This window comes from Artibeus jamaicensis, unplaced genomic scaffold, assembly GCF_021234435.1.
Source record: "Artibeus jamaicensis isolate MK-2021 breed Jamaican fruit bat unplaced genomic scaffold, CSHL_Jam_final scaffold_2375, whole genome shotgun sequence".
Taxonomy (NCBI): domain Eukaryota; kingdom Metazoa; phylum Chordata; class Mammalia; order Chiroptera; family Phyllostomidae; genus Artibeus; species Artibeus jamaicensis.
Window position 1 is genome coordinate 1603977 of NW_026522032.1, and position 7152 is coordinate 1611128.

At 39.1% G+C, this 7152-nt stretch overlaps 1 pseudogene; it reads right to left on the reverse strand.

The window, feature by feature from the left end:
• Positions 1-251: 251 nt before the first annotated feature.
• On the reverse strand, positions 252-6661 carry LOC128626088 (dnaJ homolog subfamily C member 9-like; annotated as a pseudogene).
• Between the last annotated feature and the right edge of the window lie 491 nt (positions 6662-7152).

The window sequence follows — 7152 nt, forward strand, 5'->3', positions numbered from 1 at the left end:
ATAGAGCTCCTTGTACAATCCATAGAAACAAGTGCTGTCAGAAGTATACCAACCTCTCCCTCTTCTCACAACAATCACCACCAAATTCCTTCATAGGAGGACTGCAAAGAATGTCAGGAGATTTTTTGGGTATACTAAGATCAGGTTGAGAGATTCTAGTTTATATAGTCAATCTGAATAATTAGGTGGGAAAGAGAACTTTTCTCAAGGGTTGAATTTACTTATTTCTTCAAATTCTGACTGTACGTTGCCTACAAGGGCACCAATGAATACATAAGGACTTTTGAAGAGAAAAGCCCATTATTTATTTTCTTTCTTGAGGGTTGTTGTGTTTTCCCTCCTTGTTTGGAAGGTTTGCAGTACTTTGCTTACCTGTGGGCCAGAGAATTGTCCATTTGCTTTTTTTGTTGTTGTTTATCACTTTATTTTGTTCTTTAGATTCCAAATAAAAAATGAGATCAGATGGTATTTGTCTTTTTCCGAGTGGCTTATTTCAGTTAGCATAATAATCTCCAGGTCTACCCATGCTGTTGCAAAAGATAAGAGTTCCTTCTTTTTTTACGGCCACATAGTATCCCATTGTGTAAGTGTACCAGTTTTTTTATCCGTTCATGTACTGATGAACACAGGCTGTTTCCAGATCTTGGCTATTGTAAATAACACTGCTATAAATGTAGGGGTGCATATATTCATTCACATTGGTGTTTTGGGATTCTTAAGATATATTTGTAGAAGTGGGATTAATCAAAAGGCAGTTCCATGTTTAATTTTTTGAGGAAACTCCATACCGTTTTCCACAGTGGCTTCACCAGTCTGTATTCCCACCAACAATGCACTGGGGTTAACTTTTTTCCACATCCTCACCAGCACTTTGTGTTTGTTGATTTATTGATAATAGTCGTTCTGGCAGGCAGGGGGTGATATCTCATTGTGGTTTTAATTTGCATCTCTCTAACAATTAGTAACAGTGAGCATTTTTTTAAATATGTCTATTGTCCATCTGTATGTCCTCTTTGGAGAAGTGTCTATTCAGTACCTTTGCCTACTTTAAAAAAAATTGGGCTGTTTGTATTCCTGGTGTTGAGTTATATAAGTTGTTTGTATATTTTGGAAATTAACTCCTTATCAGATATATCATTGGTGAATATGTTCCCCCATCAGTGAGTTCCCTTTTCACTTTTCTGATGGTTTGTTTTGCTGTGCAGAAGCTTTTAAGTTTAATGTAGTCTCATTTATTTATTTTTTCCTTTTTTCCCTTGCCCTAAGAGACATATCAGCAAAAATATTGTTATAAGAGATATATGAGATTTTACTGCCTATGTTGTCTTCTAGGATTTTTATGATTTTTGTGACTTATAGTTAAGTTTTTTATCCATTTTGAGTTTATTCTTGTGTGTAGTGTAAGAAGGTGGTTTAGTTTCACTTTTTGCATGTACCTGTACAATTCTGCCAACACCATTTTGAAGAGACTGTCTTTACTCCATTGTATGCTCTTGCCTCCTTTGTCAAATATTAATTGACTATATAGGCATGAGTTTATTTCTAGGCTATTTTCTTTCATATATGCCTCTTCTTATGCTAGTACCAAGCTGTTTTGATTACAATGGCCTTGGACTATAGCTTGATATCAGGTATTGTGATACCCCCAACTTTGTTCTGCTTTGTCAAGATTGCTGAAGATATTTGGGGTCTTTTTTTTTTCCATATAAATTTCTGGAATATTTGTTCTAGATCTGTGAAATATGCCATTGCTATTTCAATGGGAATTATATTGAATCTATAGATTGCTTTGGATAGTATGGACATTTTAATGATGTTAATTCTTCCAATTTATGAACATGTTATATGCTTCCACTTATTTGTATCTTCCTCAATTTCTTTCTTCAATGTACTATAACTTTCTAAGTACACGACTTTTACTTACCTAATTAAATTTATTTCTAGGTACCTTTTTTTGCTATAGTAAGTGGGATTGTTTTCTTGGTTTCTCTTTCCGATAGGTCATTGTTGGTGTATAGAAATGCCATTGATTTCTGGATATTAATTCTGTATCCTGCTAGTTAGCCAAACTCACTTATTAGATCTAGTAGGTTTTCTGGTGGGGTCTTTAAGATTTTCCATGTACAATATCAGGTCATCTAGAAATAATAACAGTTTTACTTCCTTTTTTCTAATTTGGATGCCTTTTATTTCTTTTTCTTGCCTGATTGCTTTGGCTAGGATTTCCAGTACCATGTTGAATAATAGGGGTGAAAGCAAGCATCCCTGTCGTGTTCCCAATCTTAAGAGAAATGCTTTTAGTTTTTGTTCATTGAATATGATGTTGGCTATGGGTTTTTCATATATGGCCTTTATTATGTTGAGATAGGTTCCTTCTATTCCCTGTATTCCCACTTTGCTGAGAGTTTTTTTTAATCATAAATGGGTGCTGGCAATTTACAATAGCCAAGAGTTGGAAGCAACCTAGGTGCCCATCAGTAAATGAATGGATCAAAAAATTGTGGTACATATACACAATGGAATTCTATGCAGCAGAGAGAAAGAAGGAGCACCTACCCTTTGCAACAACATGGATGGAACTGGAAAGCATTATGCTGAATGAAATAGGCCAGGCATTGAAAGACAAATACCATATGATTTCACCTTTAACAGGAAGCTAAACAACAAAACAAACAAGCAAACAGAATAAAAACAAAGACACTGAAATAGAGAACAAGTGGGCAGTGACCAGAGGGGAGAGGGAAGGGAATTTAAGGGGAGAAAAGGGGAGGGATTTTGAGGAACAAGTATGAAAGACACAGGAATGAGGACTGGGGGGGAGGAAATGGGAAGGAGGTGGGGAGCACGGGGCAGGGGGGGCTGGGATGAGAGAAATGGACAAAAAACTGTACTTGAAAAATAACTAAATAAAAAAAGTAAATAAAAAAACAGTTTAAATCTCTAAAAAAATGGGTGCTGGATTTTATCAAATGCTTTTTCTGTATCTGTTGATATGATCATGTGGGTTTTTAAAAAGATTTATTTATTTTTAGAAAGAGGGTAAGGGGAGGAGAAAGAGAGGAAGAGAAAAATCAATAAATAGTTGTCTCTTAAGCACCCCTTACTGGGCCCAGGCATGTGTCCTGACTGGGAATCAAACCAGTGACCCTTTGGTTCACAGCCCAGCACTCAATCCACTGAACCACAGCAGCCAGGGCTGATCAAGTGGTTTTATCTTTCATTTAGTTTATGTGTTATATCATGTTTATTGATTTGTGAATATTGTCTGAACCTTGCATCCCAGAATAAATACCACTTGATAATAGTGTATGATTTTTTTAATGCTTTGCTCGATGCAGTTTGCTAATATTTTGTTGTGGATTTTAGCATCTATTTTCACTAGAGATATTGGCCTATAATTTTCGTTCTTTGTAGTGTCTTTATCTGGTTTTGGAATTAAGATAATGCTAGCTTCTTAAAACAAACTCAGAAGTTTTTCTTCCTGTTGAATTTTTTTTGGTATAGTTTGAGAAGGATATGTGTTAGTTCTGTCCATTTTCTTTTGCTGATCCTTTTGTGTGCTCTGAATTACTGCCATCAATTACCTACTTCTTCACCAAGTTCCAACCTAGGTGCCCATCAGTAAATGAATGGATCAAAAAATTGTGGTATATATACACAATGGAATTCTATGCAGCAGAGAGAAAGAAGGAGCTCCTACCCTTTGCAACAACATGGGTGGAACTGGAAAGCATTATGCTGAGTGAAATAGGTCAGGCATTGAAAGACAAATACCATATGATCTCACCTTTGATAGGAAGCTAAAGAATAAAACAAAGAAGCAAACAGAATAAAAACAAAGACACTGAAATAGAGAACAAGTGGGCAGCGACCAGAGGGGAGAGGGAAGGGAATTTAAGGGGAAAAAGGGGGAGGGATTTTGAGGAAAAAGTATGAAAGACACAGGGATGAGGACTGGGGGAGGGGAAATTGGAGGGAGGGGAGAGACAGGGTGGGGGGTTGGGATGGGAGAAATAGATAAAAAAATGTACTTGAAAAGTAGCTAAATATGAAAAAAAAGTTCCAACTCCTTCCTGCTTATTTCTGTTTCTTTAGCCTCTTCCTGAGCCCTCTTTTTCCTTCCATTCATCTTTTGCTTCAATTCTTTGGTGAAGACATCATAAGATGGGACATTTCAAGCATCAGTGGCTTGTTGAAGAATATTCCTTATCCTGGATTCCTCTGTGTCCTGCACACATAGTGCAGACTCCGTAATCTGATCCATGTCCCCGATGAAGTCCAAACAGGTCAGCGAACTCTTCAGAACCTTTGTATGTCTTTTCAAAAGCTTGAATATCTTCTAGAGATGTATTTTTATTTTTTAATTATTTAATTTTTTAAACATTTTTTCTTGATTATGCCATTACATTTGTTCTATCCCCCCCTCCTTTCCCCTCCACCCTGCACACCCCTCTCCCACCATTCCCCCTCTTTAGTTCATGAACATGTGTCTCAAGTTCTTTAGATTCTGTATTTCCCCTACTATTCTTACCCTCCCCCTATCTATTTTCTATCTACTGTCTGTGCTACTTATTTTCTGTACCTTCTCCCCCCTTCTCCTTCTCCCACTCCCCTGTGGCTAACCCTCCATGTAATCTTCACTTCTATGGTTCTGCTTCTGATCTAGCTGTCCTCTTAGTTTGCTTTTATTTTAGGTGTGGTTGTTGATAACTGGGAGTTTGTTGTCCTTTCACTGTTCATCTTTTTTATCTTCTTTTTCTTAGATAAGTCCCTTTAACATTTCCTATAAGAAGGGCTTGGTGATGATGAACTCCTTGAATTTGATCTTATCTGAGAAGCACTTTATCTGTCCTTCCATTCTAAATGAAAGCTTTGCTGGATAGAGCAATCTTGGTTATAGGTCTTTGGATTTCATGACTTGGAATACCTCTTTCCAGCCCCTTTTTGCCAGTAAGGTCTCTTTTGAGAAATCCACTGACAGTCTGATGGCAACTTCTTTGTAGGTGACAGTCCCCTTATCTCTTGCTGCTTCTAGGATTCTCTCCTTCATTTTAATCTTGGCTAATGTAATGATGATGTGCCTTGGTGTGTTCCTTCTTGGGTCCAACTTCTTTGGGACTCTCTGAGCTTCCTGGATTTCCTAGAAGTCTATTTCCTTTGCCATAACGGGGAAGTTCTCTTTTATTATTTGTTCAAATAAGGTTTCCACTCATGACTGTTCCTCTTCCCCTTCTGGTACCCCTATAATTCGGATGTTGGAGCGTTTAAAGATGTCCTGGAGGTTCCTAAGCCTCTCCTCATTTTTTTAAATTCTTGTTTCTTCATTCTTTTCTGGTTGGTTATTTTTATCCTCCTTCTGGTCCACTCCTTTGATTTGAATCCCAGTTTCATTTCCATTACTGTTGGTTTCCTGTGCATTACCATTCATTTCAATTAGTTTAGCTTTCATATGTTTCTCTAATTTGTGACTAAAATCAACCAGTTCTGTGAGGATTCTGATCACCAGTGTTTTGAACTTTGCATCTGAAAGTTTGGCTATTTCTTCATCACTTAGATTTATCGGCTCTGGGGCTCTGAGTTGTTCTTGAGACATTTTTGTCTGTTTGTGCCCATGAAGTATGAGGAGCAGAGAGCCTTAGTTGTTTACCAGGGCGGGGCCACTCAGGTCGCTGGTTTGAGACACTGTATGTGGGGGTGGGGTCAGAGAGGGAGCAATGGCGGTTCTCTCTGCTCGCCCAGTCCGTCCCACCGCTCACCCCGGCCTGTTTATTCTAGCAGAAATGTGCGAGCCCGACATTCTGCGCCATGCGGTCTCAATGCTCGCCTCTTCACTAGTTTATCTGCACGCAAATGCTCGCCCGAAGGCAGACAGCCAGCCACACCTCTTCCCTGTGTGACCGTAGCTAGCCTGCACCTGGGAATCCGCACCTTTGGCTGCTTGTGCACCGCCCCGGGGGATCTTTTTTGCCAACCCACTCCGCTGCTGGCTTCGCTCCTCTTACTGGTCTAGCTGAGCATTTCGTTGTTTTCGGACTCCGTATTGTCGATTTTCTGTGTGGTTTGATTGTGTTTATTGTTGTTAAAACTTTATTTTTAGATTTGGTTGTGCGCGGATGCAAGGTATTTCCACCTACACCTCCATCTTGGCAGAAGTCTTTTTAATTATTTATTTTTTATGTTTAGAGAGAGAGGAAGGGAGGGAGAGAAGCATGGATCAACTGCCTCTCACATGCTCCCAACTGGGGGCTCGGGAGCAACCCAGGCATGTACCCTGACTGGAAATTGAAAAAGTGATGTTTCAGTTCACAGGCCAGTGCTCAATCCAGTGAGCCACACCTGCCAGGGCTAGAGATATATTTTTTAAGAATAATCTCCAATACATGCCTCAGTCCCAATCTTGGGCGAACACATCAGAATCCTTGTTCACTGTTCTTTGCTCATCTTCTCTTTGTCACTCAAAACAGAATAGACTTTCCCCAGAATCTAGAAGCCCAGGTGGCCTCCTTTCTGTTGCCCTTGCCTACCTGGTCTGAGTGCACTTGCAGGGATGCTTTGTGGTGGCCATGTTGGACTTTGCCATCCCAGGCCTCCTGCCACAAGCCCAACACTTGGTAAAGGTCTGCAGTGCCTATGATTTCCTTATCAGTTCCATCAGCCCCATGGCTAGCAGAGGTGCAGAAGGATACAAGAATATCCTCATACTGTTCCAGCAGCAGGATAAATAAGGACAATTCTTTTGAAGGGCAATGTGGCAATACATATCAGAAATCATAAATAAATGTTCATACCCTTTCATGTGCTAATTCCAATCCTGAAAATTTGTCATTAATCATTCAAAAGAAGGAAAACACTATATATACATATATACAAATACATTCTAACTGTTAGTAGTCAAATATAGCTAAAACATTAAGTAAAATAAGACACATAGATTGAATGGAATATTGTGTAGACAATAAAAATCACAGTTCTGCCCTGATTGGTATGGCTTGGTTGGTTTGGTATGGTCCTGCAAAGCAAAAAGTCTCTGATTCAATTCCCAGTTGTGGTGTATGCCTGGGTTGCGGGCTTGGTCCCAGGATGGGGCATGTACAAGAGGCAACCAATCAATGTTTCTCTCTCACATTGATGTTTATTTCCCTCCATTTCTTC